Raw genomic sequence first — 19,407 nt, forward strand, 5'->3', positions numbered from 1 at the left:
GGGCGTCCAAGGGGAATCCAGGCACTGCAGGCGCAGGAGGACTAATTCTTTCCCCAGACAGATCGAAAAATACCAGTTTTAGTTAGGGCATACGCATAAGTTCAAACAATCAAGTAGAGAGTTACAGCCTCCTAAAAGCTTGGCAGATTGCGAAGGAGTTAGAATACAAAACAATCCAAATATTGGGAGACTTAGAGCTTCTAATAAAGCTCTTAAACTTCGAAGATTATTTTAGTAACCCAGATTTAAACAAAACCTTGCAGATAATTTGAAACACTTTGAAAGACTTCGACACAGTCGACTCATACCATATTCTGTGGGATTTAAACAAACAAGCGGACTCGCTGGAAAATAAAGGTTGACTCAAGGTAATCTTAGCCTTAATGGAGGACCCTACTTTATTCATCCTTTGCCTTAGACAATCTACAGAAGGTAGATCTGCTTTTCAGAGAGAGAGTGGCATTTCGTACCTTGAAAGTCACACTTAGGATCGCCAAACAGCAAGAAGATGGAAGAACAAGCACAAGGACTATCAAGGTGAAGAAACAGCACCAGAATGTACAGCAACAGATGGTAGAAGGAATAGCCGTAGAAGGAACAACAACCAAAATGAACAACAGTATAAGGAATAGCACCAGAAGGAACAGCATTCGAATTAATAGGTAAAGCAGAAGCAGAAGGAACAACAAGCAGACTAAGGAACAGCAGCAGAAAGAACAACAATCAGTAGGAATATCAGTAGAAGGAACAACATCAAAAGGAATAGCAAGCAGAAGAAACAGCAGCAGAACGAACAGCAGGCTGAAGGAACAGCAACATAAGGAACAACATCCGAAGGAAAAGCAGGCCAAAGGAACAGCAAGCCGAAGGAATAGCAGGCCGAAGGAATAGCATCCGAAGGAACAACAAGTCGAAGGAATAGCAACTAAAGGAACAATAGGCCAAAGGAACAGCAAGCAGAACGAACAATAGCAAAAGGAACGAAAAACTTAGGAATAGCAAAAAGAAAAACATAAGGAAAAGGCCGCAGAATTTGCTCTTCCAGAGATAAAATGTAAGACAAAAAACAAGAATAGCCAAAGAACTCACAAAACTTATGAATTTAAGCTTAGGAGAAGGGACTACCATAAGCTCATTCTCATTGCTCAGTTTTTAGAAGCTACTGTCGATTGTAATAGGAGCTTGCTCCACTTTTGGCAATAAATACATTAACCACTCTTGTTAAAAAACAAAACATGCTTGTTCAATTGGGAATTTTTAAAAAGGTAAAGGTTGGTTTCCTTCTTGTTGGGCACACTCATGACCATATGGATTAGATGTTTAGTCGTTTTTCAGTAACATTGAGGAGGAAGAATGTTGGGAGCCTTCCATCATTAATTGAATATATTAAGAAAGCATATATTCCTGAGCCATTTTTTCATGTGTTGGAGGAAACTATTGACATGTGAAGGTTTATTTTGGGATCGCATGGTGAGGATAAATGCATTGAACAACTTAATGACATTAGCTTCCAACATCAATTTCGTATCAAAACAATTGATGGAAAAACACTTATATGGGGCAAGAAGTATTCAACTATTGCAGAATGGGGGTCATCGTCAAGTTTAGAATTTTTTGGATTTCATTCCAGATCATCCAATATTTGCATCAAAGATAATATTATTACAATCAGTTGCTGAGCTCAATAATGCATGAAGGCATAAGAGAGAGAGAGAAATTATTCTGAATGTCCGGAAGAAAAAAAAAAAAAAAAAATGTATTAGAGATACATATGACTACTTTGATGTTGCTAATTCATTTTGGTGGGAGTCTTTTTTCAAGGATCAAAGTGATATCATCTCAATATCAGGAAATGAATATACACTTTTGAAGACTCCATTTATTTGGCCTCAAAATATGCCAAATTAAAACATGAGGAACAACACATTGTTGAACAATAACAATCTCAAGCCATTATTAATTCTCAACAGGAAGAGGAAAGAGAAATATATATTGGTTCTAGAAGATCGTGTGCACAACATGAAGCCATAGAATACCTTTACAAGTGTTATGTGCAGGATGTTAAGGAGGGTTGCATGATAGTAGTATTAGAATATGGAGATCCACTTGGCTATCCATTTTGGGTTGCGAAGGTTATAAAAGTCATTAAAGAAAATGAAGATATTACAGCTGTTGAGGTACATTGGTATGCCACAAGTACCCACCCATCCAATGGTGTGTACAAGCCAGAGATGGTAGTTGATTAAAAAATTCACAGAAAGAGGAAAAGAAAGGGTACAAATATAAATCGGCGCCGCACAGACCTATTAAAATTGGAGGATGTTGATATACTTGTCTATGACTTCAATTTACCAAAGAGAGGAACTCTTCACTTCAAGACCATACATAATTTGAAGAATTTGCTACCAGAAGGAATAGTGTTGAGATGGGAGTCTGTTGAACCTAGTCGTAGATCTATAAGACTTTTAAAACCTAAAATGGTGGGCATGCATGTTGACTCAAATGGGGCTCTAGTTGATGAAAGAGAAGAATATGGGTCATCTTCATCTGCATCCAGTCATTCATCTAAAGATGTAGATTCTGATGGTGTGCCAGATCCTATGGATGATTTTGAATAAATGTCTAAGACATTTTATGTAAATGAAGTTTGCATGGTAACTTGAAATAAATATTTTGACTTCCATGATCTCACATGAATTTATGAGTCATTTCTATGTTTGTTGGATTTAATGTTTTAATTAAAAGAAATTCATGTCTTTAGAGATGTTTGCATGGTAACTTGAAATAAATATTTTTTACTTCCATATGATCTTACATGAAGTTATGGGTCATTTCTATGTTTTTTGGATTATATGCTTTAATGTATGTGATATTCAATCTAGGAAAGTTGATATTTTGATTAAAAGTAAATAAATATTAGAAATTAATGTTGATTTTTTAAATTATACAGTGATATTGTCATGATATTATTTATTGTTATCATTTGGTATAAGATAGTTTTAAAATTGTTGAAATTTTAATGCCTCATTAAAAAGAACACTTCATTTAGATGGTCGATTTTTAGGTTTTTCTTACAATAGGATAAGTTGTCTTAGGCTAAAATTTGAAAAGAGCTATAGTTTTATCCTTTGAAATAAAAATTACTCTTGGAATAATGAATCTTTCATTTACTTGTTCATTTTTAAAAATTGTTTTAGTCATATACTTTGTCCATAATTTCATGGTTAAAATGTGTTACGAACTGAAGGTTTAATTACAAGGTTGAAAATTTTCCAAAATGTTAAGGTGTTTCTGAATTATGATATTTTATCTTTAAGGTTACGGTTGAAAAAAATTACAATTTCAAGGTTTTTTAGAGTCAAGATATTTTATCTTTAACTCCATTGCTAAAATTACTCTTGGAATAATGAATATCTCATTTACTTGTTCATTTTTAAAAATTGTTTTAGTCATATAATTTGTCCATAATTTCATGGTTGAAATGTGTTACAAACTAAAGGTTTTTAATTACAAGGTTGAAAATTTGTCAAAATGTTAAGGTGTTTCTGAATTATGATATTTTATCTTTAATGCTATGGTTGAAAAAATTACAATTTCAAGGTTTTTTAGAGTCAATGTATTTTATCTTTAACAACATGGATGGAAATAGTTGGAATTATCAAGATTCGAGACATGATATTTTATCTTTAACATCATGTCTGAGAATTCTTGGAATGTTACAGTTTTTCAAAGTCCGGATATTTTATCTTTAACTCCATTGCTAAAAATTACTCTTGGAATAATGAATCTTTCATTTACTTGTTCATTTTTAAAAATTGTTTTAGTCATATAATTTGTCCATAATTTAATGGTTGAAATGTGTTACAAACTGAAGGTTTTTAATTACAAGGTTGAAAAGTTGTCAAAATGTTAAGGTGTTTTTGAATTATGATATTTTATCTTTAATGCTATGGTTGAAAACAATTACAATTTCAAGGTTTTTTAGAGTCAAGATATTTTATCTTTAACAACATGGATGGAAATAGTTGGAATTATCAGGATTCGAGACATAATATTTTTATCTTTAACATCATGTCTAAGAATTGTGGGAATTTTACAGTTTTTCAAAGTCCAGATATTTTCTCTTTAACTCCATTGCTAAAAAATGTAAAAATTGTAACCCGATTTTTTTTTGTTATTCCAAAATAAACAATTTTTTTATCCATTTTTCTAAAAAAAATAATGGTTTTTACTTCCATTTAAAAAACATGTTGAAAATTGACAATAAAAAAAAAAAAAAAAAAAATCGTTCTGGAATAAACACTTTTCATTTTTGGGTTGTTTTTTTCATGTTTTTTTGGGGTTTTTGGGCTCGAGTACCTGCTTTGAGGTAATAGTTCCCTTTTTCATCTGTAACTATGTTAGCAATCGAGATTCTAGATTTGTTGGGAATTTTTGGTCAAACTTGTGGGGCATAATGGACAAAAAGTTAAATAAGAGTACAACCTGTCACCCACAAACAGATGGAAAAACCAAGGTGGCCAATCGAACAGTCATTCATCTTCTTAAATGATATTGTATCAAACATCCCAAGTTGTGGGATGAATAGTTGCATTACATACAACCTGCATACAATAGGGCAAAGCATTACTCCACAAACAAATTGTCATTTGAGGAATGTTATGGGTGCTTGCGAAGATCGCCATTGGACTTCATATTTGATAAAGATGTCGCCATCGATGGTCACAGTGACATCGATAAGGCAAGGAAGTTCATAGAGAAAATTCAATTGATACATAATATAGTGCAAGAGCAGCTTGAGAAAAGTCAAAGTAGCTACAAGGCAAGGCATGACAAACACCGTGTTGATCACAAATTTCAAGTTGGCGACAAAGTTTGGTTATATATTAGCAAAAAGAGACTTCAAAGGGAAGGTAAAAATATTAAACCAATCCATTATGATCCTTTTAAAATCCTGAAAAAGATTGGTAATAATGCATTTAAGCTTGATTTGCCTCCTTATATGAAAATATACTCTGTTGTTAATATTGAGACTTTGAGATTATTTGAGCCTCCTTTAATTGATGATCAAGGAGAGCATGTTCAACTGCCATCAATAGATGATTTCTCGCCATAATAACTAGATGAGCTTCAGCAAGATCTCATACTTGACAGAATAATCAGAACTTCGAAGAGAGGGGATGTTGAATACCTTAGAGTGGGACTCAAGGGACAAAATCCTTCTAAAGTCAAATGGTTGCAGATTGAGAAGGTGATGGAGTTGTACCCTCACTTGTTAAACAATTGATAGTATCTTTTGGGGTCCAAAAGGCTTCTAATGGGGAGGAATGATCAAGAACTCAGTATTTAGCTCAAAAATCAAAGTTCTCATAATGGCTCCAAAACCTGAATGACCGCATCCATCTCGGAAAAACGATCCTAACGCAACTCATTTCGCCGAAAAACCAAGTTCATATGAGAAATTTATTATGTTCTAATCGCTTTTCTAAATATACGAAATTTGCAAAAAAAAAATGCCCAGTCACTGCACAGTAAGTTGTATGTACTGCTGAAGTAGCAAGTGACTAGGCAGGGTCAATGGTCAACAACGAATCACACATGGACAAGTGGCATCGTTTCATTGGGTTTCAGGTGGTGTGTTGGCACGATTCTATTGGTTTGTTTTTGGGCCAATGAAAGAATGCCATGTGGAAAGCCTAGAGGCCGCCACATGGCACCTCCCAAAGACCTGGGCAGGACTCGGCAGTGGAATAAAAATTTTGGGTGGAGATCGGGTCGAACCCACGACCTTCGGCATACTGTCTGCAAACCTTTACCAATTCTGCTACTAGATGAAGCTTACCCCAATAGTTATCCACGGTTATTTAAAGCTTAACAGTGTGGGAATGGGCGGTTAGGAGGGCTAGCCCTCCGCATGTGAACACCAACCTACAAACAACGCGGTCGCGGTTATGTAAACACCAGCAGACAAGTTCAGAAAACGTTAATGTTTAGTATCCACCATGTGAAATTGATTATTGAAAACATCAAACAGTTAATGCGGCGGTTCCAGCCATACCATCACCCGACGGTTAAAGCCACATGTGACACGCATAAAACTCTGACAGTTATGGTCAGCACTAACTCCACGGTCTTTGTGCTAATTGTGGATTAGTGGGTAACTAATCCTAGTTTAACTATTAATTAAGCCCAAGTTTAAACCAGCGGAAGTTTGGTGGTGCCACTAATTTCGGGCCCACCTCCACATTTAGCAGCTCTAACTAGAGTCATTCTAGATTTAGAAGAACTTTTCTAGGAAAAGACTGAGTCAGTCATAGAGAAGACAATTTTTAACCAAATTGAGCTAAGGAAGAGGTGTTCTTAACTAATTTGGACATTTTGAACACATTGGTGCAGGTATCAGGAGCCATAGAGCTTTGTAAAACAAAATTTTTCCATATTGAGCTAATACATAGGCCTAAGCTATGGAAGCTGGACCAAGGAGATGTAGCCCAAGAGGGGTGAACTCCTTCATCAAAACATTGTGTTAAAGTGTCTCTTTGCTTTTTTGTTGTACTTTGAATGTCTGTTGTTCAGTAATTATTTTTTGAAGCTATTTTTCTCATGAATGTCATTTTAAACTTAATAAAATTCATTTGTTTACATACACAAACAGCTAATGAAACCTCAGTTGTTATGAAACCAACTCACAAAAAGATAGAAAAGATAGAACAATGCCTTAGAATTCAGCCTTTTCGAGGGGGCAACCTCCTTTACATTACACAAATGAACAATTCTTGGATGATTCAAATGAAAAAACCTCCTTTCTATATATAGGAGTCTAAGAGGTCACAATATAACCAAGCCGACCTAACAATAATAATATAAAGGCACAAAAATAACAATAGACAGATTCTATGGGGCACAATAATAACAATATGGGGACAATAAGGGCACAACAATAATAAGGGACACAACGACGATAGTAATGGGGGAATCATTAGTATTATAGGGACCTAACATGCCCCTCTCCTTCAAAAAAGTGTTGTCCTCAATGCTTGAGTAGTTTTGGATGCTTCTGTATAAAATTCTCATCCTCCCATGTGGAATCTTCAACGGGTAAGTTCTTCCACTTGATCAAATACTCTTAAATTGATGGATTTCATAGTTGTCGAGTTCTTGTCTCTTTGACTGCTTCAGGTTCCAATATGATTTTTCCTTCCTCATCAAGTTCTGGCAATATTGTTTGAACTGGAAGCTTGTCACCTATAACCTTTTTTAAGCATGAAACATGGAAAACTGGGTGCACTCAGGAAGCTGCAGGAAGCTCCAATTTGTATGTCGTAGTATCTATCTTTTGCAACACTTTATACGAACCATAATACTTTGGTGATAATTTATTATCCTTCTTAGCTTGCTTGAGGGACATTTGTTTATATGGTTGTAGCCGTAGGAATATCCAATCACCTAAATCAAAACTTCTTTCGCTCCGATGTTGATTTGCCTATTGTTTCATTCTATTCTGTGCCAAGGTGAGGTTATCCTTTAAGAGTTGGAGAACCTGTTAATGATGCTCGATGTGATCTTCCATTGCTTGAACCTTAGAATTTTCTCTTAAATATGATGTGATAGATGGTGGATGATATCCATAAAGTGCCATAAATGGGGTCATTTTTGTTGCAATATGGAAGGAAGTGTTATACCACCATTCAGCCAGAGGCAACCATTTGATCCATTGTGTCTGTTTATCAAATACAAAGCAACGAAGATATCCTTCCAAACATTTGTTTACTATCTCAGTTTGCCCATCAGATTGAGGATGATAAGATGAGCTATGAGCTAACTGAGTACCAAGACAAGAAAATAATTATGTCCAAAAATTTCCAGTGAAAATGGGATCTCTGTCACTTACAATAATCTTTGTGTTTCCATGTAGCTTTTGAATTGTTTCCATAAATGCAGTAGAAACTGTACTCGCTTTAAATGGATGAGATAATGCACAAAAGTGTGCATACTTGGTAAGTCTATCAATTACCACCATTATAACACTCTTTCCTTCAGACTTGGGTAAACCTGTGATAAAATCCATTGAAACCTCCTCCCAATGTTGGCTTGGAATGGATAAAGGTTGCAATAGTCCTGGGGTCTTAATTGTTTCAAATTTATTTTGTTGGCAAACCAAACATTCTACCACAAACTTTTGAATATCCGATTTAAGGCCATCCCAAAAAAAATCCTTCTTAACCCTATGGTAGGTTTTTAGAAATTCTGAGTGCCCTCCTAAGGGAGAGGTGTGAAATTCGCTAAGAATCTTTTGTTTGAGTTGGGAATTCTTACATAGGTATAACCGATCCTTGTACCATAACGAATCATTTTTCTAGCTAAATGTATTAGATGTATTGGGATCTTGTTGTATATTTTGAATGAGTTCCCACACTTCCTCATCATTCTTCCATTCATCCTTTGCTTCATTTATCCAATCTGGTTGGATAATAGAAATGGCACAAAGAAATTCTTCCACATCCTCATCCTTTCTTAAGAGTGCATCTGCCACAACATTTTGCTTCCCTTTTTTGTAGATGATTTCAAAGCCATAACCCAACATCTTTGTGACCCATTTTTGTTTCTCTTCTAAAGATAAGACTATCATGATCTGTTTTTACCTTGAAGTGTTTTCCCATTAGGTAGGGTCGCCATTTCTTAAGTGCATGTAGTATTGCTAACATTTCCTTCTCATAAATAACTTTGTGTAAATACTTTCCTTTGATTGGACGACTTTCGAAAGCAATGGGTCTTTCTTCTTGCATTAAAACAACACCAATTCCATTTCCTGAGGCATCACATTCTACAATAAATGTTTTTGTGAAGCTGGTGTACCTAAGACTAGTTCTTGGCACATTGCCTCTTTAAGATGTTCAAAGGCCTTCGTTGCTTCTGGAGTCCATGAAAATGCATCTTTCTTCAATAATGTTGTTAGAGGTGCTGCTATTCTCCCATAATTCTTAACAAACTTGCGATAATACCCTGTCAACCCGAGAAATACTCGTAGATGCTTTATGGATGTGGGGATTTTACATTCCTTAATGGTTTTAATTTTGCTATGGTCTACCTTAACACCTTCATGAGATACAATATGACCCAAATATTCCACCTCTTGTACTCCAAAGAAACATTTGGAGATTTTTGCATAAAATTGTTTCTCCTCCAATAGTTTGAGCACCATGTCAACATGTTGGACATGATCCTTCCAAGACTTGTTGTAGATTAGTATATCATCAAAAAATACTAACAAAAATTTTCTAAGGAAGGGTTTGGAAATGGAATTCATCAAACCTTGAAATGTAGAAGGTGCATTAGTAAGGCCAAAAGGCATGACCAAAAATTCATAATGACCCTCATGAGTTCTAAATGTTGTTTTTGGAATGTCTTCAGTCTTCATTCTAATTTGTTGATATCCTAAATGAAGATCCAACTTGATGAAGTAAATTGATCCATGAAATCCAATAATTCATCAATGACAGGAATGGGAAATTTATCTTTAATAGTGAGCTTGTTGAGCTCCCTATAATCTGGACACATGCGCCATGATCCATCCTTCTTGTAAACCAATACTACTGGAGCAGAGAAAGAACTTTGACTAGGTTGAATTATACCAGCCTCTAGCATTTCTGCAACCATACGTTCAATTTCACTCTTTTGGACATAGGGATATTTGTAAGGCCTGATGTTTGGAGGAACACTTCTTGGAATCAAATTAATAGCATGATCATGATCATGAATAGGTGGGAGGCCTTTGGGAGTCTCAAATACCTTGGAATGATTGTCCAAGACTTGTTGGAGTTCTCGAGAAATGGATTATTTCAATGTGGGAACCTCTAGTGAACATAGTTGTGCAATTATCCCTTGTTGTTCTTTCTTTAGAAGCTTTGTCATTCTGTTAGAGCTGATTATCTTTCCCGGTTTCCCTGCGATACCCATTAATTCAACTTCCTTTCCTTCTGAAGATAATTTCATGAAAAGTTCTTGAAAATTAAAATTATTGTACCCAAGGATTGTAGCCATTGGACTCCTAGTACAACATCAGCACCACCCATTGGAATGGGAAGCATTGGGCTATTCAATACATATTCTCCCATGGATATCTTCATATTATGGCACTTTCCTGAACAATTTATGGTTCCTCCACTTGCAACCATCACTTGACACTCTGGTATTGGATATAGGAAGCAATTCAATTCCTTTGCTATCTTACAATGAGTAAAATTATGGGCACTTCCCCAATCAATCAACACTATTACCTTTTTCTTCTTGATATGCCCTTCTATCTTGATAGTTTAAGGAGTGGTAATTCCAGCCAATGTATTACAAGATATGGTTGGATTCATTTCTTCTTTTTCTAGGGTTTGCTCCTTGTGTATATCCTCTTCTTTTGACGTTTCTTGTTCCTTTTCTTCCTCCTCTTCACAATCTAGTAAAATAATTTCTTCTCGACACACTTATGACCTTTAGTGTATTTGCTATCACAACTGTAACAAAGCCCATTTGCTCTTTTTTCTTCCAATTGTTGTGGTGTCAACCTTGTAGGTTGTGGATGGCTAGGGGTAGTAACACTTCCATATTTATGATTGTGAGTGGTAGGATTTCTTGTTGCCATAATTTTGCTTTCCATTTTTCTTGCCAACCTGAATGTCTTCTCCAATGAATATGGTTCCCAAAGGCAAACCTCATGTTGGATGTTATCTTTTAAAGTCCCTATGAACACATCAATCTTATGCTCCTCTGGAATATCTTTTACCCTTATATTCAATTTTTGGAAGTCCTCAATGTGCTCCATCATTGAACCCTTTTGTTTGAGATTTATCAATTCGCTAAAAAAAGTGTTGCTTTTGTATCCTCATTATGTGCTATCATTTCATCCGTAAAAATAACCCAAGTGACAATCTGTTTACGAGCGCAAAGCCATCGGTACTATACAAACTGAGTCGGTTCCAAATATAAAGTTTCAATGCCTACGTTTTGTGTGTTTTTCACATTATGGAGATCGAAAAATTGCTCCATATGTAGTATCCATGTTCCGGGATCCTTGCCATCAAACTTCATCATATCGATCTTTGGAACATGGTGGTTCTTCGATCCAACGTTAGAGTCTATGAAATCATGATTAACATTTATTTTGTTCTCATCATGAGTTTCCTTTACTACCCTTTCGCCATTAGTGAGAATTTCTTGTAGAGCTTTCAGGGTGCTTACTAGGTGTTTCCATTTTCTTTCTTCAAGGCATCAATTACTGATAATAATGCTTCACTATGCCCTTTGAATTCCTTCAAACTAATTTTTCAAACCAAGCTTATGCAAAAATTTAAAAAAAAAACTACACACCTTTTTTGACTTTGTAGGAGCTCGATATTGAATCTGATGTATCTCTGTAATTTTTTATCTCCCGGGTCTAAAATTGCTTCTTACAGTAACCCTCTGAGTAATCTTTCTAACCCCGCAAGTCTGATCAAGATTGGATTCTCCAATGAAGAGTTATGCCAAATCTCCCACAATGACCTGAGTATAGACTGGTTCAGTAGAGCGAAATTGTATGACATGCCGCGGGTCACTGTTTCAAACTTAGGTTCTAAAAATGATACCCAAAAAAACTACAGTCCATCCTCTTTCTGTAACTTCTTACGAAAATTAAATATAATGCTCAGAGCGAAATTTATGACGATTTTCCCAAGGTGACCTGTTTGGAATGTAATTCAGGGGTCTGCAAAAACCATAACTTCCTCAGATTATATCTCCAAAAATATAGCGAGACAGGATCTGAAATTCAGAGCCGAGGTTCAAACTGATTTCTTCTCGAATGGGTTTTTATTTTTAGCTTCTGAAACTTCATAGCGAAAGAGTTATAGAGCAAATTCCACGATGACCTGGTTTAGATGAAATTCTGGAGCTTGCAAAAACCCTAACTTTCTCAGGTCATATCTCCGAAAATATAGCAATACAAAATATGAAATTCGGACCCGAGGTTCAGCAAGATTTATTCTTAAATGAGTTTTTGTTTTAGCTTCTAAAACATCACAGAAAAAAAAGTTATAGCGAAAATTCCACGATGACCTGTTTGGAGTAGTGAAACCCTAGAATCCAAAGCTCTGATACCAAATGTTATGAAACCAACTCACAAAAAGATAGAAAAGATAGATCAATGCCTTAGAATTAATCCTCTTCGAGGGGGAAACCTCCTTTACATTACACAAATGAATAATTCTTAGATGATTCAAATGACAAAACCTCCTTTCTATATATAGGAGTCTAAGGGGTCACAATATAACCAAGCCGACCTAACAATAATAATATAAAGGCACAAAAATAACAATAAACGGATTCTATGGGCACAATAATAACAATATGGGGACAATAGGGGCACAACAATAAAAATAAGGGACACAATGACAATAGTAATGGGGGAATCACTAGTATTATAGGGACCTAACATCAGTACAAGAAGCAATAAGCAAGCACATGTTTAGAAATTTGTAATTGATATTAGCATAGCATAAACTAACAATCAAAAACAGATCAGATGAGGCATATCGGACATGGTATTTTGAAGGTCCTTATATGAAATTTTGGGCTCTTCCTATGACTATTGCCTGGGCTTTCTGGATGGCAAGGAATACTGCCATTTTTATTGACAAACTCTTGACTTCTTCGGTGGTGGTTGTTCAAGCTATTGGTGTATTCTCATATTTTACATCCATTCCTTTTGTGGGGCAGATCTATGATGTTCAGGCAGAATCCATTGACTATAATATCCCATGGGGTTTTTTTATGGTTCATCCAGGGGGAACCCTGCTATTGGGCGGGGCAAGGGAAATCCTATCTATTTCTACAAATCAATGCTTTTATTTTTTTGCGGGTTTAGGGGAGGGGAGTAACAATTTTGCCGAATTGATGGGCCTGTACATTCTTCTTGAACATGCAATTCTGAAAGGTTATCGAGTTATTCAAGTATTTAGGGACTCTCAAATAGTTGTGCACTGGGTGAATAGAATTCATCATTGTCATATAATTTGATATTTTTCAATTATTGAATATATATTTCTCTTCATTCAGCAGTTTGATAGTTTTACTATTACACATGTCTATAGGGAGAGGAATTCTCTGGTTGATGAGGCTGCCAAGAAGGGTTCGATACTTCAAATGGGGATGATGCAGATTGAAGAGTTCCTTCCAGATGGGTGGAGGGGTTCTTATCATCAACTGTTTCGTGAGAGGGGCTCAATATAATTCTATTGATATGATTTAGGGATGCCATTTGGACATGATTTTGGTAAAATTTTGTTAATTTTTTTATCTTCAATATATATGTAATATTCAATATATATGGAAAATATATAACACATATGATTTATAAAATGTATGCAATGCATATATCTACAAATGTAATTTCTACTTTGTTTTGGAAGCAATGAAATTATGACTTTTTCTGAGGAAAAAAAATGGTTAGTGATTCTCCTATTGTGGGAATGGTTCTGAGTTTGTCAAATTTATTGTGGGAATGGTTCTGAGTTTGTCAAATTGTTATTCTTATAGATAAGATGTTGATCTGGTCTAGTTACTATTGTTTGAATTAAATTGTTTAGCCTCATGTTTGTTAATATTGTAATTCCTAATCATCACTTGAGTTGCTAAAGGAATTTAGCAGCTCAATAGAAGCTCTAGGCTTGCCTTAGTAATGGTTAGTGATTCTCCTATTGTGGGAATGGTTCTAAGTTTGTCAAATCTATTGTGGGAATGGTTCTGAGTTTGTCAATATTGTTATTCCTATAGATAAGATGTTGTGCTGGTCTAGTTCACTGTTGTTTGAATTAAATTGTTTAGCCTCGTGTTTGTCAATATTGTTATTCCTAATCATCACAATCTCCAGGCATGAAGGAAGTTGTAAGATTTCCTTGCTAAAGGAATTTAGTAGCTCAATAGAAACTCTAGGCTTTCCTTAGTAATGGTTAGTGATTCTCCTATTGCGGGAATGGTTCTAAGTTTGCCAAATCTATTGTGGGAATGGTTTTGAGTTTGTCAATATTGTTATTCCTATAGATAAGATGTTGATATGGTCTAGTTACTGTTGTTTGAATTAAATTATTTAGCCTCGTGTTTGTCATTGTTGTTATTCCTAATCATCACAATCTCCAGGCATGAAGGAAGTTGTAGGCTTGCCTTGCTATAGGAATTTAGCAGCTCAATAGAAGCTTTAGGCTTCCCTTAGTAATGCTCAGTGATTCTCCTATTGTGGGAATGGTTTTGAGTTTGTCAAATTTATTGTGGGAATGGTTCTGAGTTTTTCATTATTTTTATTCTTATAGATAAAATTCTTCAGGCATGAAGGAAGCTCTAGGAGAAATTTCAACTAAAAAAAGTGACACCTCGTTCCTTTTCTGGTTAAGTTGTTGATATAGTCTAGTTACTGTCATTTGAATTAAATTAAATCCTTAAATCTTGAAAACTATAAAGTCTGTTGAATTTTGAATTGGATATGGATTTTTTATTTCTCCATTTCAAGTCTGACAAGGTTGGAAACACTCACAGACATCCTAAAATAATTAATTGAAACGTTAAAAAATTAGTTAAAAGGATAAAAAGCAAGTTTGGAGATTGATTTGAGTGAATGTTCCACAAAATGATTGACAAGGTAAAGGGAGAGGATGCTATCAAAAAAGATGTCGTAGTTGATGAAGGGAAGGATAATGTGGGTTTAAACAACTCTGAAAGACGGATGAAGTATCTTGAGAATTTGAATGCTAAGTAGGTAAGTAGGTAAGTAGGTTATAGAGAAAAATAGTGATTATGAAAATGTTGCAGGGGAAAACAATTGATAGAGATTTCCTCTTCAAATGCAACTGGGAGAAATTACAAAAATAAGAGAATGCAAAAATGACAATGATATTCATATTATTCACTAGAAATTTAATCTAAGTTTCATCTAGATTGGTTTCATGCCTCAACAAATATGACAAATACTAGAAGAAAGGGAAGCATAAAGGAGTTTCTACATTTATTTTTTCCATTCCAAGTTTGTCGCTAATATCCATTTCAGCAAGGAATTTTTGTCATTTATCGCTAAATTCTTTGCCACTGTTTATTTCCGTGTGTCATCAATTTATGCTAAATCCTAGAAATCCTTTGGAAAATTTGTTGTGGATTCTCCTTATTAATTAAGGTGGTCATCTAGTTGTTCTTAAATTGGAGCTAGGAGGCTCATTTTCCAATTAATTATGATTGAGGAACTACTTTTTATGACATTGTTTTGGCTTTGGGACGAATGTGTAGAACGTTATATGAAGTCCTTCCTGCTTGGAATTTTGATCCAGGGATCTTTTCCTTATAGATGTATTAAAGAATCACATGTAAAAATTTGCAGCTACCATAGAAATCTAATGTGCCCATGAGAAAAGAAGAAGAAACACATAAAAGCATGAAAGAAGAAGACAACAAGACTTGATAACGGAGTTCATCCAACTTGGACTACGTCTCCGGGCCCTATTCGATCAATGGGGAGGCCTTCATTCATTAAATGGCATCAAAAAGAGAAATGCAATCATCAGTCACAATAGGGAGTTTTATAATTCTGGCTCCATCAAGCTCTGTGGCTCTACAGCTCTGTGGCGCTCTGGCTTTCAAGCTCTCTAGCTTTTACGCTTCTCTAGGGAACTTCTCGGCTCTGTCTGGCCCCGCCATCCCCCCTATGGCTTTGTCTGTATCATGTTTTTATAACACATTTGTTTGTTACCAGCGCGCTTAAATCGGGGGTCGGTTTGTTCATAATAGAATTCGTTCCAATGGAAGGATCGGCGGGCACAACAAAACCCCGAAAATAGGCCTTTTTCTATTAAAAGCAATAATACGCAGAAACATTGAAAATTCTGACCACAAGGCTTAGAATCCAAACTTCAAATTTTACCAAATCGAGTCTATAAACCCATTGGGTCCGCTATCGCAACAGCCCCGGGAGTCTTCCCTTTGGTTATGTCGACCACCGATACGCCGATTCCCCGATTGCCGATACGCCGATCATCGATCGCCGATAACAGTGTATCGCTATCTGCATATCGCATCGCTATGGCCCAGAGGTCCTGATCTTATACCTTGGGCGGTGCCGACCCGATCCGCCGATCTGATCACCGATGCCAATCGCTGATGCCGAAATCGCATGTCATTGATCGGGGGTTCCTTCTGCCCGACCTTAAGACCGCCTTTTGGACTCCTCTGATTGCGATTTTCCTTTTAAAGGCTTAAAACCCATTTTTTGAAGAAATGCCTCTGTTTTCAAAGGGAAAAAGGCAGAGTCTTTCTGTGATAACTTCATCATTCAAAATCGGAATGGAGTGTCATTCACACCATTGGAATTAGAGCAACAAGCACTTCGATCTGATGTCAAGATACTTGTCTTTCTGCCACTTTAGATTTTGAGCTTTTCCATGCCATTGTGTCTGAAGATCCACCTGGATCAATCCTCCCCACTAAAAAACTTTTGGACCCCAAAAGCATTTACACTTAGCATGTTATCTCAATCCACACTTTCAATCACCTGCACGTGAAATTGGTACATTCTTGCAATCTTGCACACCACACATGACTCAACAACCCCTCCTTGCCAAGAGTTCATAACACACACTCATTGGCCAAGGATTACATAAAAGTAATTATTGCCTCAAATACTAATAAGGAAAGGCCAAAATATCATCGTTGAATCTTTGAAGTGATGAGAAACACACCATCATTGTTTTTTTTTTTTTTTTTTTTTTTTTTACATTTACTTGCGACGTATGATTTACAATGGTGGCCATCACAAGCTACTACCCATAAAAAAACCATCTTAATAAAGCAGACCACCATGAATGGGTGGATTATTCTGTTGAACGTGTTCACCTTTTGACTCCTCTACGATGTTTCCAGAACATGGAGCATCGGGCACGTGATTTGTTAGTGTCCCCCTTTGTTGCAATGGCCACAATGATTCTTTCTCCTCCAAACTTTCGGGGCTGCTTTGGGGTGCTTTCCCCTTGTGTTCCTTCGATAAGCATTCATGGAGCCTTCGCTATCACTGGACTGTGAGGAAGGAATTTCGTCTTATGTCGCTGGTTGGTTACTAGCTATATTGGATCTTTCCCCCAACTCCTTTCTGGTGTATCTGAGTCTTGCATGGCGCGACAATTCCTGGAATTTGATGGGGTTTATGATGCCTTGGCCTTTGATGCCGAGGCCCTTCCTTGATATCCCATTTCCTTTATTAGTTTGGATCCAATCCCTGTAGTATGTTTTTCAAAGGCAGCAAACTCATCATCATGAAAATCATATGAAATCGAAGAATTGCTTTTTACCTCTAGATAGCTATGTTGCAGCTTTTCCAAGGCCACGTCCTTGGCTTGCAACTAGCGTAATAATCTTTGGTTTTCTTCCCTTGCCTCCTGGAGAAGCCTCCTTAGCTCCATGTTATCTACTTGGGCATGGTGGTTGATCTCCTCAAGTTCTTGGCGTCCTACTGTGGGGGGTGTTATGTCGGTGGAAATCCTCGATTCATTATCGAAATCAGACCTCAACTCTATGGGTCCTCCTGCCACGATCCCAAAGGCTGCAAACTTTGTCTCGTCACCGGAGTCAGACGCCAATTCAATGGGCCTACCCCATGCAAATCCTATAGTTGTGACCTTCTCATCTTCCTCTAACTCAGAATTTGGGCTTTGCTACACGATGGCGACAGCCTTCTGCTTCCCCTTTTTGTCATTCCTCTCAGTTCTCAGCTCAGGGTGCAGCTTCCAGTAATTCTCTTCATCATGCCCCTCTTTCTCATAATGTGTGCAAGAGGGCTTTTCTCCCCTTCTCTTAGCTACTGAAGCTCTTTTTGAGTGGTCATCTTGTCCATGTGCTCTCCTGTTTTCCAGATGAATAGCCTTTACACTGGTTGAGTCAATGGTAGTAGGTTTTAAACAATAATAATGAATTCCTGATGTAACTATGTATCAATCCAATGTACTTAGTGACTACTTCAGGTGTGTCAAGTGCAATACCCAAATTAAGTGCTTTCTTTCTAAATTCCTCTGTAAAAATCTGAACATCCTGACCTTTGCCTTTCCTCAAATACTGTCAATTCATTAAAGCTTTTTGCTTGTATCCCAAGGGATAAAATTGTTCCTTTAACGCAGAAATAAAATCAGGCCATGAGGAAAAGAGGTTACCCACATTCTTATTGCTCTGCAATTTTCTGTCCCACCAAACGAGAGTGGTGCTTCTCAGTTGTAGAGAGGTCAGCTGAATCTTTGCCTCATCCTCCACGATCTGTTGAATCCTCCAATAGACATCAATCTGCCTAATCCAATTATTAAGCTTCTCTGCGTTACTTTCACCATTAAACATCGGAAGATCAAATTTAACATCTAATTTAAGGAAGGGTTTCTTAGATGCATCCCTGGGATTTATGTGATTATGGTGATGGGAGGAAGAAGAACTTTCACTCGTGGAAGGAGAAGGAGGTGGATCTCCTCCATAATCTCTGTGTACCGAACCTTGTCCTTCTGGAGTTCTTTTCTTTGCACTTTCAAGTTTTTCAAGTCTTGAGAACATCTTCTCAACACGATCTACCATTGTATAGAAGTTCTTGCGAAAGTTTACTTCATCTTCAAGACGAGCCTCATCTTCTGCCATGTCTCACCTTTGATGTGCATGCCCTACTTTGGGATCGAAAGGCTCTAGTTCCCCTTCGCCTCTTCGGAGCCTATTTCTTGTTAGCATACAAACATGCAATTCACATCTAAAAAGACCTACTCTGATACCACTTGATTCAGGGATCTTTTGCTTATATGTATTAAAGAATCACATGTAAAAATTTGCAGCTACCATAGAAATCTAATGTGCCCATGAGAAAAGAAGAAGAAACACATAAAAGCATGAAAGAAGAAGACAATAAGACTTGATAACGGAGTTCATCTAACTTGGACTACATCTTCGGGCCCTACTCGATCAATGGGGAGGCCTTCATTCATTAAATGGCATTAGAAATAGAAATACAACCATTAGTCACAAAAGGGAGTTTTATAATTCTGCCTCCATCAAGCTCTGTGGCTCTGCAGTGCTCTGGCTTTCAAGATCTCTGGCTTTTACGCTTCTCTGGGGAACTTCTCGGCTCTGTCTGGTCCTACCATCCCCCCCTGCGGCTCTGCCTGTATCATGTTTTTATAACACGTTTTTTTGTTACCAGCGTGCTTAAATTAGGGGTCGGTTTGTTCATAATAGAAGCCATTCCAATGGAAGGATTGGCGAATGCAACAAAACCCCGAAAATAGGCCTTTTTCTGTTAAAAGCGATAATACACAGAAACATTGAAAATTCCAACCACGACTTAAAAACCGGACTTCAAATTTTACCAAATCAGGTCTATAAACC

The sequence above is a fragment of the Pinus tabuliformis genome, chromosome 1_2, assembly GCF_031772625.1.
Source record: "Pinus tabuliformis cultivar Carrire ecotype Pingquan chromosome 1_2, CPIR1, whole genome shotgun sequence".
In the NCBI taxonomy this organism is placed as follows: Eukaryota; Viridiplantae; Streptophyta; class Pinopsida; order Pinales; family Pinaceae; genus Pinus; species Pinus tabuliformis.